This window comes from Mustelus asterias, chromosome 2 (genome assembly GCF_964213995.1).
Source record: "Mustelus asterias chromosome 2, sMusAst1.hap1.1, whole genome shotgun sequence".
Lineage (NCBI taxonomy): Eukaryota > Metazoa > Chordata > Chondrichthyes > Carcharhiniformes > Triakidae > Mustelus > Mustelus asterias.
In genome coordinates, this window is record NC_135802.1 from 99932642 (window position 1) to 99959068 (window position 26427).

Genomic DNA, 26427 nt, shown 5'->3' on the forward strand with positions numbered 1-26427 from the left:
CTATGAGGAGAGGCTGAGGGATTTGGGATTGTTTTCGCTGGAAAGGCGGCGGCTAAGAGGGGATCTTATTGAAACATATAAGATGATTAGAGGTTTAGATAGGGTGGATAGTGATAGCCTTTTTCCTCTGATGGAGAAATCCAGCACGAGGGGGCATGGCTTTAAATTGAGGGGGGGTAGTTATAGAACCGATGTCAGGGGTAGGTTCTTTACCCAGAGGGTGGTGAGGGATTGGAATGCCCTGCCAGCATCAGTAGTAAATGCGCCTAGTTTGGGGGCGTTTAAGAGATCCGTAGATAGGTTCATGGACGAAAAGAAATTGGTTTAGGTTGGAGGGTCACAGTTTTTTTTTTTAACTGGTCGGTGCAACATCGTGGGCCGAAGGGCCTGTTCTGCGCTGTAATGTTCTATGTTCTATGTTCTAAGTATTCCCAATGTAACCTGATGTTCTGCATTCCTCCCCAAACATCAAATCCCCATTTCAATCTTGTTCTAAATGTTCAAGAAATCTTTGCCTTTGCTTACACTCCCAAACCCACGAATGCTCCCAGCTATCAAACTTATTACCAAAGTGTCAAAAAGAACAAATCAAAAGATAACTGCATTTAGAAACAGATGGCAAATTGGACACTATAGGCCCTATTTTACCATTGCGTCGCAATCAGGAGGAGGAGGGAGGCGGGTCAGATCATTCTTTGGTTGGGGAGGGGAGTGAGGCCAGATCGTTCGCTGTCGGGGGGGGGGGAGAGAGAGAGAGAGAGAGAGAGACTGAGGCCAGACCATTCGCTGGTGGGGGGAGGGGAGAGAGTGAGGCCAGATCGTTCTCTGGGGGGGGAGGGGAGGAGGGAGGCGGGTAAGATGTATCCCTGGTGAGGGAGGGGGAAGGTGGGGAGGCCTGATCGCTCACTGGTGGGGGGCAGATGGATCTCTGGTGGGGGGTGGGGGGGGGGGGCGGATGGAGGCAGGGGGGTCCGCTGCTACTCTGCAGGTGATCAGTGGGGTGGAGGGGGGCAGGGGGTCGCGATCAGTCTGGGTAGCGGGGGGCGGGGGAGGGTGGATAAGGGGGACAGTGATGTCTGTGGGGACCATCACTCCCGCTTTTCGCTCCTGGGCCGCCTTCTCTGCTTTCTGTGGCCCGGGAGCAATCTGACATGGACGCGCTTTTTCAAATTTTTTTTCTAACTGCGCATGCGCAGTTCAGAACTCCGATCGTTTCGGGTGCGCTAAGCCCTGCCCACAGCGTGAACGGGACCCGCGATTTTTTTTCCAGGCTAAGTGCATATGGGGGTGCCTGAAAGCAGATTTCTAAGTCGGATCTAAATTTACGCCCAGATTCAGCACTTAGAATGAAAATGATAAAATCAGGCCCAATATGTACTTGCAATCCATCTTCCCTGATTTTAATTGATATTTAAATGTTAAATTTTAAGGCATTCTATTTTCACTTTTGAAATGTAATCTTCCTCATACGCATCAAAATATACCATATATATATAAAAATGTATTTTTGCTCAATGATTGTCAAATTATTGTACGAATTATGCAGATTAAAATCAAGACATTGACAGTTTGCTATATTGTAACACAAGAAATGATCAACCTCACTCACCTGGGGCATGGGACAGACAATACTGATAATTGAGATTCTGGCCTTCTGCTTGGCACATCGATTACTTGAGTCTTTGGGCTGTACCGTGTAACATCACCCTGGTTTGGACAGTTAGACAAAGGCAAGATCTTCTACGCAGCACTGAGAGGAAATGAAGAGGAGGAAAGATTAAACGCAGAGTTTAAAATTATATTTGTAAATACCACATGTAACTATTATATCACCCAATATCTTCGACTGCACCTTCTAAACCTGCGCCCTCTACCACCTAGAAGGACAAGAGCAGCAGATGCATCGGAACACCACCACCTGCCAGTTTCCCTCCAAGTCACATGCTGTCCTAACCTGGAACTATAACACCATTCCTTCACTGTCACTGGGTCAAAATCCTGGAACTACCTTTGTAACAGCACTGCGGGTGTTCCTACACCAAATGGTCTGCAGAGGCTCAAGAACGCAGCACACCACCACTTTCTCAAGGGCAATAAATGTTTTCCTAGTCAGCAATACCCTTATCCCAGGAATGACAAAAAACTACCTACGATATGGAGGAGTAGTTTGGGGAAGAATAACTTACAAAACTGCACTTTGAGGAAGTGACTTTTTCAGCTAAAACAAATGTTCATTTTGGATTACTGACTGCATGATGTACGGATGGCCAACATTTCAAAATGTTTCAAAAATAGGCACGCTGCCATCATCCTAGAGCTCTTAGCAGGACCTGAACTGCTACTGTTGGTGTCAATGCAAACTGAGCTATGGAGCCAGTCAGAAATTAATATAACATAGCTGGCTCTGCAAAGTGGCAACTGGTTCAATTTATTATGCATGAGGTCTGATATAGAGACTAATAAAGGACCATGAGGTCAGTGGAAGTAAACTACTGGGACTGTTTATTAACATTTCTATTCTCCAGCACAGTCAGTGCAAGACTGGCAAGGCAAGCTCCAACCTGGGTGGAGTTGGGTCTCTTTCCCTTAAAGGGGCATTGTCCAATACACATAACACAACTTTGTATGTAACAGTGCACTTCCCGTGGTGTCATTTAGCAATGACTGAAGTTATGTTTCAGTTACAAATACGTTGGCTATTGTGAGGTTATTCACTTTGGAAGAAATAATAGCAAATTGGATTATTATTTAAATGGAAAAAAATTGCAACATGCTACTGTGCAAAGGGACCTGGGGGTCCTTGTGCATGAGTCGCAAAAACTCAGTCTGCAAGTACAACAGGTGATCAAGAAGGCAAATGGGATGTTGGCATTTATCGCGAGGGGAATAGAATATAAAAGCAGAGAAGTCTTGCTGCATCTGTACAAGGCATTGGTGAGGCCGCAGCTGGAATACTGTGTGCAGTTTTGGTCCCCTTATTTGCGAAAGGATATATTGGCCTTGGAGGGAGTGCAGAGAAGGTTCACCAGGTTGATACCGGAGATGAGGGGTGTAGATTATGAGGAGAGATTGAGCAGATTAGGTTTGTACTCGTTGGAGTTTAGAAGGCTGAGGGGTGATCTTATAGAGGTGTATAAGATAATGAAGGGGCTGGATAGGGTAGAAGTGGAGAGATTCTTTCCACTTAGAAAGGAAACCAGAACTAGAGGGCACAGCCTCAAAATAAAGGGGGGTCAGTTTAGGACAGAGTTGAGGAGGAACTTCTTCTTCTCAGAGGGTGGTGAATCTCTGGAATTCTCTGAAGTGGTGGAGGCTACCTCGTTGAATATGTTTAAGTCACGGACAGATGGATTTCTGATCAGTAGGGGAATTAAGGGTTATGGGGAGCAGGCGGGTAAGTGGGACTGATTCACTTCAGATCAGCCATGATCTTATTGAATGGCGGGGCAGGCTCGAGGGGCTAGATGGCCTACTCCTGCTCCTATTTCTTATGTTCTTATGTTACATTATTTAAATGACTGTAATGTAATAAAACAATACCTTGGTCATTGATGGGCATTTTAATTGAAATTATTTACAGGTTTGGCCTCCTCGATGCAAAAAACTGATCTAGGTTTTCTGAGAAATCAATTACAACACTGGTCTAAGTTCTATTTTCTAAGTTCTTGAGTTATACCTCATGATAAAACACAATCCTAAAAGAAACTGCAAAGGATAACTGATACTCTTGCAATGTGTAGAAATGCACTTGCATGGGCTAAATCAAAGCATGAGTCCAGCAAATATTTCAGAGCAACAGACGTATAGTTGCCTAATGGAACAAAAATGTCTCTGGCATTGCGACAGAAGACCAAGATTGCTCAGAAACTACCTCAATACCAAAATTACCAGTTTCCAGCGGTTCATCAAGCAGCAGCAAAACACATCGGCAACATGGATGGAACGCACACGAATTTAGATACACCTAGCAACTGAACTGTGAAATGGAAAGATTCAAAAACAATTCTAGTAAAAACCACAAGACATGAGAAAACAAGATTCTCGCCTGTCTGGCCAACAGAACTAAATTGAAACCCAATGGTAATTTTCAAAAGTAAAACCATGCCAAAAATCAAGTTCCCAGTAGGAGATTTTGTTCATATCATGACAAGGGTTGGACAGATGAGGATGGAGTGAAATTATGGAATAGGAATTATCCAGCCGACATGAAGAGTGCAGCTTAGTAGTGCAAGATATGTTCAGATTTGATACAATGGATGAGATCAAGAGGCGCCTGAGAAGAAATACAGGCTAAACCAGTTATACCAGCAGATCTAACATTTGCAGTTCAACCTTTGAATGTGTGTCTCAACAAACGAATTAAAGATCAAGGTGGAATGGAATCCAAATGGAATAGGTGGATGGTTGACAGAGAAAAAGTCTTTGCAAAGCATGGAAATATGCATGCTGCCCCTACTTGCGTAGTTTCATCATCAAATCGTGAAATCCTATTAATGCATAAACTGTCATTAGATTGTTCAAATAAATGGATTATCCAATTCAATGGCTGGAGAGGAAGATGATTTGGAGCGGAGCGATGACTCTGAAACCAAAAGTGGTACACCTGATTCAGAGTAGGATTCTTACAATGACACCATATCCAGTCACTCAGAATGAAGTTGATGAACTCATTACATTGGATGCCAAAAGACACAGAATTTGATGGTTTTTAAAATTGTTTGATTGTGGTTTAAGGCATCCTTGCAGAATTAATTTCCTCAATAAAATGTGCCACATTGATGTGAATTACCGGTGTTACTATTTTAAAAACATTTCGAAATAGGAACCACCAACATCAACACCAACTATTTATATTTTATTCTCAGTATATAACTTGACCCCCCCATTCCATTACCTGGGAACCACTGGGTCTGGGGGTCTCCGGGGGGGGGGGGGGGGGGGGGGGCGGGGGGGGAGGGTTCCCAGCACATCTCTGGGGTACCCCCAGTTACACTGCCCTGGAGCTCAGCTCAGAGGTTATAGCCTATTTAATATCTAATTGTTAACACAAGCTGGGATCAAATTACGAACAGCTCAAGGGACACCTCATCTTTCAATTAGTCACTTTGCTGTCTTTCAGGTTAGAGTTCCAACATTACCACTCCTTTTGCTAATTAATCTCTGCTATCGCCCACCCTATCACCAGCTGTGCCTTTCGTTATTTTCTCCCCTCACCCTGCACTAGTTTTAGAATCAAATATATTACTAACTTCTTCCAGTTCTGGTAAAAGTTCATCAGCCTGAAACATTAATCAGGTTTCTTTTTCAACAGATGCTGGTGAGTATTTCCAGCATTTCTGTTTTTACTTCAGATTTTCAGCATCTACACTACTTTGATTAGAATTGCTGTATGGTATAGGGTCCATTCATTCCTCAGAATAGATGGAGACAGTTGTGATACATTGAATTTCTTTTATTGAGCAGAATTCACAATGAACACATTACAGAGAGTGAAAAAACTGAGAGAGAGAGAAAAAACTGAGAGAGAGAGAGCGAGATACTGGCAAAAGCCAGTATTGTACTGGCCTCGAAAACAGACTTGGCCCAAACTGAAAAACTTACTCTGAATACAGAATTATAAGTTTTTCGTTATCTTGTATTGAAATTGTGCAGTACAGGCTGTCTCTAACTTTCATAAACAATTTGCAGCTGTGGCCATGAAATGCTTTGTTGAAAAAGGCCTGTTTCTGCTAGCATTGTAATTTCAAAGAATGCAGTCAATTTTTCTAGCTAATCCCAGCATGTCTGCCGAGTTTAAAATATGGTCAAGTTAACTTTAAAAGCTTAGCATTTAAATGTAATTGCATAGGCATAAATAAATGAAGTCTTTGCATTAATGAAGCAATCCATACACAGGATCCACAACAATGGTCATGGAAGTCAGCAAATTAGATTGTACTTGTCAGCTTCAGTTTGGAGACCAGGAGCCCCCCCCCACCCACACCGCCACATTTTAAAATTGCTTTTTAGCTGTGACTGCTATATGTAGAAATTGCACTGTTTTAAAAATATATTACTAGCAGATATTTCCACGGCATTCCTCATGTTCAAATTGAGTGATGCACTGGTTTATAATGTATTACATGTTACATTATCCTTTCATTATGTTGTGAGGTGAAGTAAAAGTCCTTAAACGGCGTTGCCCTTTATGGTGAAACCAAATTCATATCAGCATCTCCATGGCAACCTTGCAACCTTTTTAGATGATGGCTTATGCCTTGGTGATCTGTTTTTGCCCTGGTGATCAACTCTGTGTAAACTATCACCTGCTGTGATTCAGGAGCCCTATTCTGACATGGCAGTTCTGCTGCAGATGAAGACAGTGGGCTGAGCCTCGGTTTTCTATATGCTCTCTTCTTGGCCAACTGAGCTTTCCATTTCTTCTTGTCTTTTCCAATGTCCCACCAGTCAATCCCCAAAGGTTTCAGCTGATAGCAGCTATCTCCAAGTTGTCTGTGTCAATGTCCACCACCTTCATATTTTGCTTGCACTATCCTTGTAGTGGATGTATGGATGTTGAGAAAGTCGTGACCCAGTGGCCAGTTCACTATCTTTACCATGTGATAGTTATGGACCATGGATACCATGCTAACATTCAATACCAAGGAACATCTTCAGCAGCAAATGAACAGACTCTCATTCCTATAAAGAGTTTGGTTTATCATCAGCACCAGGAAGACAAATGTCATGGTGCAAGATGTTACCACACCCCATCAGCAGACGTAGGAGATTGTTAATAGCTTTATATATCTAGGCTCCACTATCGCCAGCAATCTGCCACTTGCAACATGCACATTGCAAAACTGCAGCTGTTATATCCAAGCTGAGTGTGGAACGGCAACTTGATGAGAATCCTAAACTGCAAGTTTACCTAGCCTCCGACCTCAGTGCATTCCTCTACAGTAGCAAGGCCTGGACAACATATGCTCAGTAAGAAGTTTAACAACACCAGGTTAAAGTCCAACAGGTTTATTTGGTAGCAAAAGCCACACAAGCTTTCGGAGCTCTAAGCCCCTTAGAGCTCCGAAAGCTTGTGTGGCTTTTGCTACCAAATAAACCTGTTGGACTTTAACCTGGTGTTGTTAAACTTCTTACTGTGTTTACCCCAGTCCAACGCCGGCATCTCCACATCACAACATATGCTCGACAGGCGAAAAGGCTACACAGGTTCCACCTTCACTGTCTCAAACATATCTGCAGTTTACTTTGGGGTTTTATATTGGTGTGGAGCAAAAACAAGATAGTGCTTGAGGAAAAGCTCATTACTAAAGCAAGTAGCGATGGCAATTAGACTAGATACATGTCATGAAGAGAAAGCATGCACAAACAAGCACTAACGGGTGTGACTGAAAGAAAGAACATGGAATTATTTTAACAAAAATTTAATAGGCTTTTATGAAGAACAGTTTAATAATACTGAACTAGGGCTGCAGACAACACTGATAATATGCATAAGACATCAGATGAAATTTGAGATAAAATGGCCTCTGCTGTGGAACACACAGGAAAAAGATGTTATATGTAATGAATGGTGTTAATCTAGCCAAGAGAGACCGAGAGATATATCTGGGGGTAATAATAGACTGTGAACATCATTCACATTTAATCATTTCAGAGCAATGAAGAAACTGACTACCAAGCCACATTGCCAATTAATAGGAGTTTGAGGTGAGCACACAGAAACTGAGGTCTTCCGGAGAAGCTGAACCTTGAATAATAATTCTGCTCACTGAAACATATGGGAGATATCTAAGCCCTTAAGGCAAGCCATAAACTTGATCTCTATTGTCGGCGGGCTAGCCTTATAAAAAAAGATTAGATAAACTTAACATTTTAGCCTTGAAAGGGGGAGGAATGAGAAGGTTTTACAGAGATATGCAAGGTGATAGTAACTTGCTGGAATGGGACATCTCGCAACACACTGGTTGGATTCTTCCTGCAACCTTCAGCTCCAACATTCTTTGCACCCTAACTTGCTAGGTTAGATGTGCAAACAAATAATATGGGCAGCAGGGCAGCTGTGATCTTAGTGAACAGTCGGACTAACAGTGCATTTCCTTAACCAACGAGAGTTAAGAATTGACAAAGAAGAACGAAGGATGGTGAATTCAGGTCAAATATGATACAAGGAGGAGAAAGAGAATGGGTGGCGGAGAGAGAAAATGCAAGGCATTTTTTAAAAACAAATTAAAATGACGTTTTTAAATTTTTCAACAATTATTAGCTGAAGAAATGAACCTAAATTATACACTTTCTGGGCCAGGAAACAGTACTTGTGCTCTTAAAAGCTAGACTTAATTTTTGTGACAAGTTTAGGAGACAATTAATGTGCAAATCCAGCAAACTTTCTTTAAAAAAAGAGAGGCTAAGGACAAGATGCTGCTTATTTAAAATAAACAGCAGAATGGCATGAATCATTCACACACCATCTTTTCAGCAAGATTTGCCTCATTTTGTAAAGCAGATTAATCCTGAACATTACTTCAAATTCTAAAGCACTAGTCAAGAGAATAGCAGAACTATGACGGGCATTTACACAACAGATTTATTGAAAAGAACATCGCAAGCCTCTTTCAGGATTAAAGAAAATAACTTGCAGTTAGACAACTTTTCACAACTAGAGAATGTCCATAAGGTTGGACTGGGCTTGTTTTCCACTGGAGTTTAGAAGAGTGAGGAGTGATTTGATTGAAGGGCATAAGATCCTGAAATGTCTCAACGTGAACGTTGAAGGGACGTTTCCACTTGTGGGTGAGTCCAGAATTAGGGGTTGCCCTTTTAGAACAAAGATGAGGAGAATTTTCTTCTTTCACAGGGTTGTGTGACTTTAGAACTCTGCCTCAGAAGGTGGTAGAGGCAGGGATATTTAAGTATTTTAAGGCAGAGGTAGATAGATTCTTGTTAGGCAAGAGAATCAAAGGTATTCAGGGATATATGGAATTTGAAACACAAACAGATCAGCCATGATCTTGTTGAATGGCAGAGCAGGCTTGAGGGGCTGAATGACCTATATCTGCTCCTATTTCATATATTCGTAAAAGCACATTAGAGAACAATGTTGTAATTTGAAGTGCAGTCATTGGGTGCCACTGTTCCTGCATTACACCAATTTGCTCACAGTATGGTCCCACAACGCGTAATGAGATAATTGATCTGATCAATGGTTTTAGTGATATTAGTTGAGGGGTAAATATTGACCAACATACTGGGGGGGGAACTCCGATGTTCTTCTTTGAAGACAATTGTGGCTTATACCTTCCCAAGGGTGTTGTTTTCAGTTTTAATGTCTCATCCAAACGATAGCACCTCCAACAGTGCAGCACTTCCTCAGTAGTGCACTGAAATATCAATCTGCACATGGCTCTGGAATGGGACTTGCACCATTCTAGGATCTGAGGGTTTCCACCAGAGTACTAAAAAAAATATGAGAAAATGGCCAGTGTTTTTGTCCTAATTTTCCAATGCTATCTGAATTCAGCAGCTGTATCTTATTCTAGACTGAAAATTTGCAAATATCCTTCTGTTATTTAAGCAGGGAAGGGAGGGGAAAAGCCAGGGGGCTTCTGAGGTTCACGGGATCACCAGTAGGTTATTCGACCCCGTTCTGCCATTTCGTTAGATTGTACCTCAACTCCATTTACCCAGCTCTGCCCGTATTCCTTTATCTTTACCCCCAAAAGACCTGTTAATGTCAGTCTTGAAAATCTCAGCCAACCCAGCAACTACAGCTTTTTGCAATGAGTGTTCCAGATTTCCATGGCTGTGTGGGGGAAAGGGGGAAAATGCTTCCAAGTGCACCAAGCTCATCACCCACCACACAATTCTTTCACTGTCATTGTGCCAAAATCCTGCAACTCCCTATTGAACAGTATTATGGGAATAACTTCATCACATGGTGAGGAGCAACTTAAGAAGGTAGCTCACCATCACCTACAAGGGAAAATAGGATGGGCCAAAAAAACAACAACTTTGCCATCAATGCTCACATTGCAAAAATGATAAAGGTCACTATCTCTGATGACAGATTCTGGTAACTTTCCCAAGATTGGCATTAAATTGACAGGTCTGCAAGCCCCCTGGCTTTTCCCCTCCCTTCCCTGCTTAAATAACAGAAGGATATTTGCAAATTTTCAGTCTAGAATAAGATACAGCTGCTGAATTCAGATAGCATTGGAAAATTAGGACAAAAACACTGGCCATTTTCTCATTTTTTTTTAGTACTCTGGTGGAAACCCTCAGATCCTAGAATTGTAAATCATTTTCTCCATTATAATTTTTCACTTTTTAAATATAACTGCTCCACGGCTTATTTCTGGGTTCCTTGTACCATTGTATTTCAGCCTCTTCCTCCACTTTAACGGGCCCTTATTTTTTTCTTTAGCGCTCTCAACACATTTATTAGAAAACGTTGCTCATCATCAATACCCTTCCATTCCTTTTTGCATCTTTCTGCTGTGTTTCATAACTCCTATACTGTTGTATTTCCACTTTTCCTTGGTCTTCTCCTTAAATTCGATACTGTGTCTGGCTACCCACACATGCACACATCTGAGATGTCAACTACTATCTAAAATCATCTCACTAGCAACAAACACTCCTGTCTGAGTAACCAAATCTTAACCCAACAAGCTTCCAGACTTCTTCTCCTACTACCCACTGACAATTTACTGTCTGATTTAGAATGATACAATACATAATCTATTTTTATCTACTGTAATGCTGCAAATATTTATAATAAAGTCAAAATAATTTGGAATGTTACAAATTTACAAGAATTTCGCTGGCTGTGCTCTGTGCTCCCCACAATACCCTAGCTAAACCAATTTAGTGAATATCCGAATATCACAAAAACATTTGACTGGTCATCAGGCAAGTGCTCATTTTCCCATCATTTGGCTGAGATTCGGAAGGAAATCGAATTTCCACCCCACTACCTTCCCTCCCCAACATTAGGAATGCAACTATCTTCAAGAAGGGAGATAAAGCAGGGAAAATCCTGACACCTATTCTATTATTCCTACTTCCAGTAGCTGAGGAAATCCTCCGAGAGACACAGTGTGGCTTTAGACCTTCCAGCAGAACCTCTGATATGGCTTTTGCTGCCAAATCCAAAAATGTTGAGAACAACATCAGGAACTTCAGATTGCATTCATAGAAAATCATAGAAAATCATAGAAACCCTACAGTGCAGAAGGAGGCCATTTGGCCCATCGAGTCTGCACCGACCACAATCCCACCCAGGCCCTACCCCCACATATTTACCCGCTAATCCCTCTAACTACGCATCTCAGGGACAATTTGTAACCTGGCCAATCAACCTAACCCGCACATCTTTGGACTGTGGGAGGAAACCGGAGCACCCGGAGGAAACCCACGCAGACACGAGGAGAATGTGCAAACTCCACACAGACAGTGACCCGAGCCAGGAATCGAACCCAGGACCCTGGAGCTGTGAAGCAGCAGTGCTAACCACTGTGCTACCATGCCGCCCTTCTATCCTCCCAATTCCATTCGTCCAATCCCAACCCCTCAATCCCAATCCCATTCACCCAATCCAAAAACCTGCAATCCCAATCACCCAATCCCATCCTCCCAATCCCAACCCCTCAGCCCCAACCTCTCAATCCCAACATCCCAATTCCATTCACCCAATCCCAACCTCTGAATCCCATTCACCCAATTCCAATCACCCAATTCTACCCTCCAAATCCCATCTACCTAATCCCAACTGTCCAATCCCAATCTTCAAATCCCATTTACCCAATTCCAACCCCTCAATCCCAATTGTCCAATCCCAACATCCCAATCCTATTCTCCCAATCCAATTATCCCAATCCCAACTGTCCAATCCCATTCTCCCAATCCCAACTGTCCAATCCCATTCTCCCAATCCCAACTGTCCAATCCCATTCTCCCAATCTCATTCTCCAATCCCAACATCCCAATCCCATTCATCCAATCCCAACCTCTGAATCTCAATCACCCAGTTCTACTCTCTGAATCCCATCTACCTAATCCCAACTGTCCAATCCCAATCTTCAAATCCCATTTACCCAATTCCAACCCCTCAATCCCATTCTCCCAATCCCAACTGTCCAATCCCAGTCGCCCAATCCATTCAATGACTTAACCGAAGCATTTTGCACAGTATATCGCAAAGGCTCTCAAGAGTTGTGTGCTAAAGATTTGGATGTCCAAGAAACTTAATCACAATGCAACTGTTTCATCAACCGAAGAAACAAAAACAGGAGCAGGAGTGGACCATAAGGCACATCGAGCCTGCTCCGCCATTCAATAAGATCATGGCTGATATTATGCTTCAACTCCACTTTCCCCACCTACTCCCAATATCCCTCTATTGTCTGTCTATCCCAGCCGTAAATATATTCAAAGGTTATCCAGACCAATTCAAGACTTAATGAGAAGCAATGTAGTCAGAGAGAAAAGTGTCAGGAACAGGAGAAGGCACTCTGTGCAGCCAAGGTACTGCTGTTACCTCTGAGGAGCTGGATTAGCAGGCTTAAAGTAGTAAGGGTTCAGGAGAAGCCCGGGAGAGAGGGGGGGGGGGGGGGGTTGTTATTGAGGCAGGCTGAGTTGGAGCAGCTTGATCTTTGAAAGTGAAAAGTTTGGAATCTCTAGTGAGGGAGACAGAGTTTTCATAGAATCACAGAAATTCTACAGTACAGGAGGCCATTCATCCCGTCGAGTCTGCAACGACAACAATCCCATCCCCAGGCTCTAGCCCCACAACCCCACACATTTACTTTGCTAATCCCTCTAAGCTACATATCCCGGGGCAGTAAGGGACAATTTAGCATGGCTAATGAAATGATGTAACTCACATTGGATACAGATGTCTGGGTGGATTGCTGAGAAATCCATGGGATCCATCTTGGTCACATCAGGCATTTATTGTGCAGTGTAGTGTGTTCAACAACAGTTTTCCTGTTGATTCCATGTACTCTAAGAACATTTAGAATCAACAGGAGGTACAAGATAGATGTTTTAAATTGTTTTCCTTTTCTAACTGTGTATAATAAAGTTTATTTTGTTTGTTCAAAAACTGTGGAATCTTGTGGCTTTATTGGCTAAGCAAATACCTGGGGTCTCAAACTTCATGTAATTTAAATAAAAAGTACTGGGTCCTAACCAGATTGTTCCAAACACCTGGGGGTCTGGTCCAGTATCATCATTTTTGATGGCCCTTTGTTTGTTTCTAAATCACACCCAACCCTCAGATTTGCGACCATTCTTTGCAACATTATAAGCCTCTTCTTTTAATTTAATGTTCTCCTTAACCTCCTGAGTGAGCCAGGGTGCGCCTTTCTTGCCAAGTTGTTTTTCAACTGAATGTATTTTTGTTGAACATTTTGAATTGCTTCTTTAAAAACTTTTCCAGTTATTTTCTAACATAGCTTTTAGTCTATTTACCCAGCCAATCTTAGGCACTTCTCCACTCAAGCCTTTAAAGTTTCTTGTTTGTGACTGAAGGTATGTAACTTTCAAACTTAACATGGAATTCAAATGGTATTGTGATCCTGATTTCCCAGTGGTTCTTTTGCTATGATATTACTAATTAACTCTGCCTCATTACACAATACTAAGTCTCAGATAGCATTCTCCCTCGTCAGTGGTACTGCTGTTAGCTCCTCAGAGCTGACAGCAGTTCCTTGGCTGCAGAGAATGTCTTCTCCTGTTCCTGACATTTTTTTCTGACTACATTGACCATTGTACTGCTTCTCATTAAATCTTGAACTAGTCTGGGTATCCTTTGACTATATTTAAGGCTGAGTTAGACAGATTTTTATTGTCTCAGACAATTGAGGGATATTGGCAGTAGATGGGGAAAGTGGAGTTGAAGCATAACATCAGCTATGATCTTATTGAATGGCGGAGCAGGCTCGATGTGCCTTATGGTCCACTCCTCCACCAGGAAACTGTCATGAAAATAATTTACAAGCTTTTAGACCCCTGTTGCCAATTAGATTGTCCCAGTTTATATGAAGATTAAAGTCCCCACAATTGTTACAAGCTTTAATAATTCTATAGCCTATAAACTACTCCTACTAACCTTTTCTGATTCTTGCTATTCTAATTTCCAGCCTTACCGAGTCGACTTCATGATCTTCTGAGGACAGATCTTTTCTCACCAATGCCCTTATGCTGTTCTTTACCATCAGGGACACACCTTCTCCTGTGCTGTTGTCTGACTTTTTGGAACATGTAGCCTGGAATATTTATTTCCCAACATTGATCATCTTGCAACCATGATACGAGTGTCACTATTGAGTGGCAATTCTGAAGCAGACATTTTCAAAATATCGACCATCTGTGTGATAGGTCCAGTCTATTGACAATCTATCTGACAGCAACTATTCACTCCACAAATCAACTGCTCTCTGGTAGGAACATTAAATATAATCTGAACAGAAAACCACTAACCTCAGACGTCTTTGCCAAAACTAAAACCGACGACCCTAGACACACATGATCTACAGTTTGTGGATAACTGTAGTGTTGGTGCCCACTCTGCACCAGATATGCAAGCCACTCTCAAGCTCTTCAATTCTGCAGACAAGAGACACGCCCTGCTCTTGAATGTTGCCTCAACAAAACTGACATGAACTCTCACCTGGTCAACCAAATATTCTACCTCCCATAAATGTTGAAGGAGACACCCTAGAATATGTTGAGCACTTCCCATATCTTGGCAGCTACCTCTTTCAAAAAGCCACTATTTACACCAGCTGTCTTTTAAGACTTCCACAAGTCAAAAAAAGTCCTAGTATACAGAACAGTTGTTGTCACCATACTCCTGTACTGCCGGAGTGTTGTACTGGCTGTGTATAAGCAACATATTAAGAAGTTTAACAACACCAGGTTAAAGTCCAACAGGTTTATTTGGTAGCAAAAGCCACAAGCTTTTGGAGCCTTAAGCCCCTTCTTCAGGTGAGTGGCCACTCACCTGAAGAAGGGGCTTAAGGCTCCAAAAGCTGTGGCTTTTGCTATCAAATAAACCTGTTGGACTTTAACCTGATGTTGTTAAACTTCTTACTGTGTTTACCCCAGTCCAACGCCGGCATCTCCACATTATAAGCAACATATAACAGTGCTAGATAAATTCCATCAGCAATGCTTCCACAGCATCCTCAGGATTCAATGGGAGGTTGTCAAACAAATGCTATGACTTTTTTGAAGCTAGTTCCACAATGTATTGCATTCAGGCAAAATGCTTGAAAATTAAACTTTAATAGACTGGACACAGGGTCTGGATAGCCGAAAACCATGACCCATTCAGGTTTTGTTTTCTCAATTCTCAAGTGGGCAGTGTTACTGGGGAGGGCAAAGCAAAGACACTCTGAAGCTCTCCATGTAAAAAGGCAGCATTGATATTGACTTGGAGGAGCTGGCTACCAATCATTCAAAATAGTGACAACTTGCCCATCACACTATTGAATCACAACATCTTAATGATTAAGGCAGAGAAGAAAAGGAGCAAATTTTGCAATCCAGATCGGACTGCCTTGTGGGAGATCCTGCCCGATATGCCTAAAGATCTGTGTGTCGGGTCACATGAAGCCTATGGGAAAAACCTGTGACTGACTAGACATCATCCTAGAATCAAGGATAGTTGACGACAATTAGCTTGGGATCAGGACAGTGCAGCTTGTGCACGGAGGTGAGTATTCATACAGTATTTAGTCTGACCTCCCAGCAATGCTGGTAGGAGCTGGGTTAACTGAAACCCATTTAGGAAGAGTCTCATACTCAAGTGTGATGCTGAAAGCATCTGAACTAGGGAACGTTGATATCAGTTAATCATTGGCCCCACTGAGTGCTCAAATAGAATAAAAATCTATGGATAAGATAGTAATTGGGAATTAGCTATGTGGTCAACAAAGCAATAAAAGTTTGATATAAGAATGAGGTCTTAAATTTATGTATGCATGAACTAATTTTAACATTGAAGTTATTTAAATGGTACATCTTATTCCATTGTGATTGCTGTATTTTTGAATATTCTCTGAGAATACAAATATTGTGAACATTCTTCACAATCTTTCGTTGCTTATGTAAAAAAATAATGAAGCAAATCGTTAGAGGAATGTTAACCAAAAACCTGATAAGATGGATTTTGTATGAACATCCTTGTTGCTAATTCCAGAAGTGAATGCACAAAATTACAACAACTTTCCACATAAAGCTCTTCTGCAAGGTAGCAGGGCAGGCTAGCCTGTGTGCTTGTGCAATGTTCATATAATGCTTCAGACTTTCCAAGAACTGGTGGAAACAGATGGACATACTTGGACCAGTGGGTTATGATTTAATATTCTAATTTATGAGAATTATGGTCAAAAGAACCATTATCAAGAATGGTTTATAAGATTATAAAACCACTTCCACTGGAACATTCCTTCTTGCCAACTCTACCTTATTTATATGACTGGACAGACGCAGCCAAGGTTAACTCTGCATGAAAGAAATTTACACCTACACATAGTTCCCCAGAGCTCCACTTTTGAGCCACAGATGTGGAGTAAGGTCAGCAATGTGGATTGCCATCGAATGCTGCTAGCTGTCGCTATATCCATCTGTGGTCAACATTTCTCAACTAAAGTCTTGCTGTCCTCAGTAGCAGTGACATCGCTATACTTTCTTTATAACATAGTTTGCTGTCAAAGAAAATGATGGAAACGTCTCAGTGATGCATTACTTTCCTTTATGATTGGTTCATAATCTGGCAGAGCAATGTCGATTTAGATGAAGGGTTCTCTTGCATTATCGAAGTTTGCCAATTACACAAAGATGTGTAGCATAGTGAGGAGTGTAGGTGGGGCATAGTCCAATGCGTCTTTGCAATCTTAAGTAAATGGGCAAAATTATAGCAGATGGATTTCAGCGAGTACGAAGCCATCCACCTTGAGCCAAAATCAGATGAGGAGATTTTTTTTTAAAGAAGTGAAAAACTAGGGATTATGGGTCCATGCACACATGAGTAAAATGCAGTGGTCAGGTACAAAATATAATTTTTAAAAGGCTATGAAATGTTAGTCTTTAAAACTAGAAAGCTAGAGTATAAAATACAATAAGTATTTATACAGCACCTTTAACACAAAAATTGCAAAGCACTTCACAGGAGCATGAAGAAACAAAATTTGAGAGCTCGAAAGAATGTTATTAGGACAGATGAGTAAAATCTTGGTCAAAGTGGGAGGTTTTAAGGAGTGTCTTAAAGGAAGAAAGAGGGGTAGAGAGACAGGTGTCTAGGGAGATTTTGAGCTTAGGGCCTGGGCAGTGCCAATAGTGGAGCAATTAAAATCGAGGATGTTTTAAAAAAAAGATTGGGCATCACTGGCTAGACCAGCATTTATTACCCATTCCCAAATGCCCTTGATGCTCTTTCCTAAACCTCTAACACAGTCCATGTGGTGTAGGTACATCTACAGTGCTTTTAGGGTGTTCCAGGATTTTAAATCCAGCGACAATGAAGGAACAGCAATATGGTTCTAAGCTAGGATGGTGTGTGGCTTGGATGGACACTTAGAGGTGATGATGCTGTTCCCATACATCTGCTGCCCTTGTACTTCTAGGTGATAGAGATTGCAGATTTGGAAGGTACTGTCGAAGGAGCCATGGCAGGTTGTTGCAGGGCACATCGTAGATAGTACACACTACTGCCACTGTGCGTCGGTGGAGGAGGGAGTAAATATTTAAGATAGTAGATGGCATGCCAATCTAGCTGGCTGCTTTGTTGTGGTTGGTGGCGAGCTTCAAGTGTATCGGGGCTGCACTCACCCAGGCAAGGGAAGAGTATTCAGTCACACTCCTGACTTGTGCCTTGCCGATGGTGGACAGGCTTTCAGGAGTTGAGTTATTCGCTGCAGAATTCCCAGCTTCTGACCTGCTCTTGTAGCCACAGCATTTACATAGCTGGTCCAGTTCAGTTCCTGGTCACTGGTGATCCCCCAGGATGTTGATCGTAGGGGATCCAGCAATGGGAATGCCATTGAGTGTCAAAGGGAAATGATTAGATTCTCTCTTGTTGGAGATGGTCATTGCCTGGTACTTGTGCGGCACGAATGTTACTTGCCACTTGTCAGTTCAAGCCTGGATAATATCCAGGTCTTGCTGCATATAAGCACAGATTGTTTCAGTATCTGAATTGTCTGCATAATTGTATATTATGCAATCACCAGTGAACATCCCCACTTCCTTCATGATGGAAGGAAGGTCATTATGAAGCAGCTGAAGATGGTTGGGCCTAGGACACTACCCTGAGGAGCTCCTGCAGTAATCGACTGCCAACAACCACCACCATCTTTCCTTGTGCTAGTTATGACTCCAACAAGTGGAGTATTCCTCCCTTCCACCCCGTCCCTCACAAATTCCCATTGACTTCAGTTTTATTAGGACTCCTTGATGCCAAAGGCACCCATTCTCACTTCATCTTTTGAGTTCAACTCTTTTGTCCATGTTTAGACTAAGACTGTAATTAGGTCAGGGTCTGTGTGGCCTTGGCAGAGCCCAGGCTGAACACAAACACGCAGGTTAATGCTGAGTATGTACAGTTTGACAGTACCATTGACCAGGCTAGAGTTGCCCTGCTCTTTGTAGACAGGACATACCTGGGCAATTTTCCATATTGCCAGATAGATGCCAGTGTTGTAACGTTACTGGAACAGCTTGGTTTGAGGTCCAGCTCATTCTAGAGCACAACTATCGGAATGTTGTCAGGGCCATAGCATTTGCAGTATCCAGTGTGTTCAGCCATTTCTTAATATTATGTGATCAAAAGGCCAGAATTAGAGATTCAGAGATATCTTGGAAGGGTTGTAGTGCTGGAGGAGTTTCGAAAGATAGAATAAAGCAAGGCCATGGCACCAACTGAAAACAAGTTGCTAAATCGACAGCCAATGTAAGTCAATGAGCAGAGGGGTAACAGATGAAAAGAACTTGGTGCAAGTTAGGACACAGGCAGCAGGCTTTGAGAGACCTTCAGGTTACACAGGGTCAAATGTTTGGCTTTGATTAGAGAGAGAAGAATGGAACCAGATGAGAGCAAGTTCATCCAGCTGGATGTCAGTGGAGATGCTTGGAAGAAGAAGGTGCAGTCACCTGTGCCAAAGATTGCAGACATTTGAGAAGGGAAAGTTCACAATTGTCAAAGACATATAGGACATTATTTGTGATTGAAACGTAGAGTTTTGGGAAAGATGGATCAAGGGTTGTTATTTTTGAGGACCAGGTGACAGAAAATAAGGAACATCAGAGTCAGTCATTCAGGAGAAATGGAACGAAACATTTCTTCACATAAAAAAGGGTGTTGGAAGTGTGGAACTCTCTCCCACAAAATCAGTAGATGCTGATTCAATTAATAATTTTAAATGAGATAGAGATATTTTTATTAACCAAAGGTTTGAACTATGGTGGATGAATAAAGTGAGGATATGGCTCTCATTGAACAGTGGAATGTGCTCAAGGAGCTGTTCTGGTAGACTTCGCTTTCTACACGGTGTTGGTTAATCTATTGGCACAGAGTTGAGGTTTAGAATGACATAGTTTGGCAGCATTTTGAGTCTTGCTCTTGCAAATGAAGTTCACTTCTCCAACATTGAAGAACTATAAGTACATCAGAGTCATTCCAAGCCCAAAAAATAATAGGAGCAACAGGCCTTTACTAATCCTGGAGTTAAGCAGCTTGGCTTTGATATTCTAAGATAAAGTGAATAAATAAATTTGAAATCAAAATCAGAGTGACTGCAATCAAAGTATTTTATAAAAATATTATTTTTTGTTAAAAAATGTTTTTAATAGTTTTAAATTAAGGCATTCCAATCCAAAAAGAACTGCTATTAGTGCTGAAACTTCACCACAACATGACCTGCACTGCCATGCAGAGAATGCAGATAAAGCCTCTGATTTTTCCCTCAGAAAAGAAATTTCAAGGACCACTTGTTGTCTTGCCTACTTTGACAGTCCTTCCAGTTGAGAAAGATTTCCTAAGCACAGACCTATGTAGAAATCCTACACAATACCAAATGCACAAAGTAAATATTTTTGATGTCCTCCCTTCATTCAAAGATACAATGGTTGAAGAGCTTGCACCCACTTTAAAAGGTGCTTTAAAAAGTTAAAGCAACTTTTGAGTTCAGAGTGAACAGAAATATTTCCAAAGTCACTGTTCACACTGCATTATATTTACTATTGTAAGCAAATGTCACCCATCAGTTGAAGAAGCTCTGTTTAGTTCATTTTAAATGACTTTCACATTCATGTGTTACAAATGTGAGCTTTTTATAAGATGCTCATGTTTTGGATAGTCTTTTTAAATTCAAAGTAAAATGACAATGATGAGGGACCTGTGACCACCTGCTGGCTTTGCCTGGCAATAGGCCAGGTGATAGTTTCAGGTTAAAACTTATTACCAAATCTCACAGGGCGGCACAGTGTTTAGCACTGCTGCCTCACAGCGCCAGGGACTTGGGTTTAATTCCCGGCTTGGGTCATTGTTTGTGCGGAGTCTGCACGTTCTCCCTGTGTCTGCGTGGGGTTCCTCCGGGTGCCCCGGTTTCTTCCCACAATCCAAAAGACGTGCTGGTTAGGTGCATTGGCAATGCTAAATTCTCCCTCAGTGTACCCGAACACTGGCGACTAGGGGATTTTTCAAAGTAACTTTATTGCAGTGTTAATGTAAACCTACTTGTGACACTGATGAATAGACTTTAAACAACTGGACAGAGAGAGTGGCAGCTGAGATGCTTTATATAGACTTATAGACTCTCAGGCACCCTGATTTAAAACCTTAGACAAAGGGTGGGCACGGACACAAGTGACAAAGTGAGAGAGAGAGGAGAGAGAGAGAAAAGAGAGAGAGAGAGATCTTTGAAAGTAACAAAATTGCACCAGATCTCCTGTAACAGTTCAGCAAAATAAATGCAGTGTGGTGCTGCAAGGAGACTTAGGCATGGTCTCTGGACTGTCAGAGTTAATTATCAGCTGGGCAATAGTGGGGCAGTATGATTAGCTTCAGAGTCTCATCGAGGAAAGGCCTCATGTGCTGGTCAATGTTTCTCTCTCAATTATCATCAAAAAACCAGATCATTTGGCTATGATTTTACTGCTTCTGGGATCTTGCTGTTCAACACACAACACAATGGAGGCTGTCCTCAATGTGAAGATCAGACTTCATCTCCACAACGACTGCATGATGGTCTCTTCTGCCAATATTGTCATGGACAGATGCAGCTGTGACAGGCAGATTGGTGAGGATGAGGCAAAATAGGTCTTTTCTTTCATTGGTATCCTCACCAGCTACCACAGATCCAGTCTAGCAGCGATGTCCTTTAGTAGTTGTGCTAAAGTCACCCACCCAAAGGACTTGTACCTTTACTACCATCAGTGCTTCCTCCAAGCAATAATCAGCATGTTGGAGCACTGATTCATCAACTGAGGGGAAGGGGTATTGGCAGTGGGTGACAACCAGCAGGTGGCAATAACCGACAGGAAGGGATTTAAAGATAAAGATAAGAATTTTAAATTGGAGCTATTGTAGCTTAGTGAAGACAATGGTGATGGATGATTGGGACTTGATGCAAATAGACACTGGCAATGGGTTTCAGGATGAGCTAAAGTTGCATAACATAAAGAATGGGAGGCTGGTCATTGAAAGTCAACTCAAATAGCATTTTATTTGCACAAAAAAAATTATAAACCGTCCAAGGAGCAGTGCAAAACTGGATCATATAAGGAGATGGTATGGCAGATAATCAAAAGCTTGGGCAAGGAGATAGGTTTAAGGAGCTTCTGCAAAAAAAGGAAAAGAGGTTAGAATGACCAAGACGTTGGGGGGGGGGGGGGGGGGGGGGGGGGGGGGGAAGTTGACGACTCAAGAACCTAGGGTCTTGCAGTTGAAGTCCCCACAATTAGAGAAGTAATTTAAAATCAGGGTTGTTCAAGAGGTCAATTATTCAAGAAGCAGAATGTGGGAGGAAACCGGAGCACCCGGAGGAAACCCATGCAGTCACAAGGAGAATGTGCAAACTCCACACAGACAGTGACCTAAGCCGGGAATCGAACCCAGGTTCCTGGAGCTGTGAAGCAGCAGTGCTAACCACTGTGCTACCGTGCCGCCCTTTATCTAGATATCTAGGTGAACTGTGAGGCTGGAAGAGATTATAGAAAGAAGTCTCACAACACCAGGTTAAAGTCCAACAGGTTTATTTGGTAGCAATTTGCTACCAAATAAACCTGTTGGACTTTAACCTGGTGTTGTGAGACTTCTTACTGTGTTCACCCCAGTCCAACGCCGGCATCTCCACATCAGAGATTATAGAGGCAGAGAATGGCAAAGTCATGGAGGATTTGAAATCCAGGATGAGAATCTTAAAACCAAGACGTAGCTTAACCATGATCCAACCCAGGTCAGAGAGCGAAAACAGGACTTGGTGCAAGTTAGGGCATATGCAGAGGGTAGTTTAAGGTGACTTCATGTTTCCAGATAATAGAACATGGGAGGATGACCAGGTATAGACTGAAATAGTCAAGTCTTGAGGTAGCAAATTAATGGGTGAGTTGAGAGGGTGGTATGATTAACTGTATCTAAAGCTGATGACAGAATGAGAAGGGCAAAGTGGATTAGTTTGCCTTTTATAGCTGCATAGAATGTCATTAGCATGGTACAGGAGAGAATACCAAAAGGCAAAATCAAGACTGCACTCCCAGGCACTGATTACACTGCAACTGGTGGATATTACAAGTTAATGTCAGTACAGTATCCTCCACAGGTGATCTGGAATCTACGTGAACAGGGAAAGCAACTGACATTCTTCTTAATCAGACTGAAGAATCCTTACTGAGACAAATAGTCTGAATCAAGAAGCTAGAACATTTAAATCTTGCCTAGAAAGAGGGAAAGAAAGAAGGGATTGAAAGAAAGATATAGGATTTTTTAAAAAACTGCCGTAATAAATGGTGATGGAACGACTCTGCATTTTTATAAAGTTAATCTTCACGGTCAACTTGTTTGGAAGTAATCAAGATTCATCATGCTGTTAATAATTTATTTGCAGTCAAGATGGTAAAACCTTAACTACTTCTGTCATGTTTAGTGGGAAAGTACTGCAAATTCAAAGCCTTCCATGTACTGCATGTATCTCGGCGAGGTGTCAGTGCAACTGACTATGCGGAGGAACAAGGCAACATAGACAACAACTTCCCAATTTCTACACAATAAACTGCATGTGTGCCGCCGGAAGTTGCTATCAGACTTATCCATTACTGATAGTCTCATCATTATTACCACAAACTCCGGCCAATTTGTGTTAGTGAAGGTGGAAAGATAAATGCTGAAACTGTAAACTTTCCTGCTCCTATGGGATATTCTCGTGTGTGGCCTGAACGATTTGAAGAATCATCTAAAATCTTCACCTCGACAGCGCAGCATTTCTACCTTCAGCACTGCACTGAACTCTCAGTGTCAGATTATGGAAACTCTCTGAAGTGGAACTGGAATCCTCACATTTTCTAAATAATTGGTGTGACCATTGAGCCAAGGTAAAACAAATATTTATTATGGCAAACGCACAAAGTTAATAAATTCTAAAAGAAAAACAAAAAATATGGAAACACCAAGTCCTGGAGTGCGGAGGGCCTAAATTCTACCCGACTTCTCTTCCGATCAGTTCAGCTGGGTAGACATTTGATGCATCGGTTTAACCCTGCGAGCGCTTTCTTCTGACAGATACTTGCTTCGTTCCTCAGTATTCGTTAGACTTAACACATAGCTCACATAACAACTGCACCCAGCTACTTATTACCCACAAAATAAGTGTCACAATTGCAACAACAACATTAATAAAAAGAGCAGATGCCGATTGTAACCTGAGCTTGGAAGAGTGGGAAGGGAGAGGGACCCTGTACTAGGTACATTCTCTCTCCTTTAAGTAGGGGACTTGCTATCCACCCAAAACTAAACGGAGACAAATAAAGTGAACGCACCGACTCGAAGATCCGTTCAGTTCTGTGCCGGAACAGCCAATGTTGCTGTTGTGATCTGCAATGACAACATTCAAAACAAAAATCAAACCCATGCAGTTGCATCAGCTCGTTCCTCCTCCAGCGCTGCAGTGGAAGAAAAAGGCTTTCCACAAACTTCCCATTTGCACCATGGACGTCCACACACATACACTGGCTTCCCCAAAAACCTCCTTCAACAGGCGACGTGTCATTTTCACGCCAAGCGAACTTACAATGGAGCAGATTCCAACATGGATTTCCCCATTCCCCGACAGATCCTCCTGTGTATTTTTTGTTGGGGGGACATGAGAAAGCTGACAGCATTTCAGCAATAATTCATCCACCACACCCCGCCCCTCCCCCGGAACAAATGCAACGCCTAAAGGGGGTAACCCCTCCCTGGAGGTTGGATTAAAAGTGATTGGGAGACAGACACACACACAGGTTTCCCTGGCTGCAACGACAATGTATCGAGCTGGGATCGAACTTGCAATGTGTCAAACACTGGCAAGTACGGCGGCCGCCACGGACCAACACAGGCCGACCCACTCCCCGCTGCTGCCAGCCAACCACCCGCTCCCTGGAAGGAGAGGACGGCTTTGCACCCACTCTCCCACCCTGAACCTGCAGACACATCCCTCCGGTTAATGTGCCACCCCCACCCCCCACACACCCTCCACCCCCACACCCCGACACACCCCCACACACACTCCCCACCCCCCACACACACACCACCTGACCCCCCCCACACACACACACCCACACTCACCGCACACACACAACACCCTCCACTCCCCCCACACACCCCCAACCCCCCCACACACAGCCCGACCCCCCCCCACACACACCCCCCCCACACACACACCCCCCGACCCCCCCCACACACACACGCCCCCACCCCCCCACACACATGCCCCCACCCCCCACACACACAACCCCACACTCATATCCCCCACCCCCCCACACACATCGCCCACCCCCCACACACATCCCCCCAACCCCCCCACACACACCCCCCACCCCCACACACCCCCACCCCCCCCACACACACCCCCACCCGCCACACACACACCCACCCCCCACACACACATCCCCCACCCACCCACAAAACCCACCTCCCCACGCACACCCCCCACCTCCCCCCACACACACACACACCACCCACTCCCCCCACACACACCCCCGGAAACACACATATCGACCCACCCCCAAACACACCCACCCCCCCACGCATACACTCCCACCCATCCCCACACACATACACTCCCACCCACCCCCACACACATACACTCCCACCCACCCCCCCCCCCACACACACACCCATCCCCCACACACACACCCATCCCCCCACACACACCCCCCCACACACACCCACCCCCCCCACACACACACCCCCCCCCCACACACACACCCACCACCCCATCCACACACACACACAGCCCCGCACACACCCACCAACCCCCCCACACACACCCCCAACACCCCCACACACATACCCATCCGCCCACACACCCACCCACCCCCCACACACTCACACCCCCACCCCCCACACACAAACCCCCACTCCCCACACACACACCCCCACTCCCCACACACATCCCCCCACCCCCCACACACCCCCCCTCCCCACCCCCCACACACAAACCCCCACTCCCCACACACACACCCCCACTCCCCACACACATCCCCCCACCCCCACACACCCCCCTCCCACAACCCACACACACACACCCCCACCCCTACACACACACACCCACCCCCACACACACACACCCACCCACCCCCATACACCCCCCCAACCCCCACACACACCCCCCCAACCCCCACACACACCCCCCCACCCCCATCACACACACCACCCTCCCACACACACCTCCCCACCCCCCCACACACACACCTCCCCAACCCCCCCACACACACACCCATCACCCCCCACACACCCCCCCACACACCCCCCACACACCCCCCCACACACACACCGCCCCACACACAACCCACCCCCCCCACCCACACAACTCCCCACCCCCCCACCCACACAACTCCCCACCCCCCCACCCACACAACTCCCCACCCCCCACCCACACAACTCCCCACCCCCCCACCCACACAACTCCCCACCCCCCAAACACACACTTCCCCACCTTCCCACACACACACCTCCCCAACCCCCACACTCCTCCCACCCCCACCCCCCCAACCCACACACACCCCACCCCCCGAAACCCACACACACACCGCCCCACCCCCCGCACACACATCCCTTCACCTCCCCACACACACACCCGCACTCCCCACACACACACCCCCACTCCCCACACACACACACACCCCCACTCCCCACACACACACCCCCACTCCCCACACACCCCCACC

The 26427-nt window shown here is 44.0% G+C and overlaps 1 protein-coding gene across 6 annotated transcripts in view; it reads right to left on the reverse strand.

The window, feature by feature from the left end:
• Positions 1-26427, reverse strand: part of thrb (thyroid hormone receptor beta) — a 221069-nt gene that overhangs the window by 188274 nt on the left and 6368 nt on the right. For 3 of the 6 annotated variants that reach the window (XR_013500555.1, XM_078239245.1, XM_078239210.1), the window contains exons 2-3: positions 24037-24091; positions 1610-1750 (exon numbers count right to left, since the gene is read on the reverse strand). The gene's annotated coding sequence lies outside the window, so the exon portion shown is untranslated. Of the gene's footprint in view, positions 1-1609; positions 1751-24036; positions 24092-24287; positions 24378-26427 lie in introns of those variants that run through there. The other 3 variants (XM_078239222.1, XM_078239218.1, XM_078239232.1) reach the window with 3 other exon arrangements.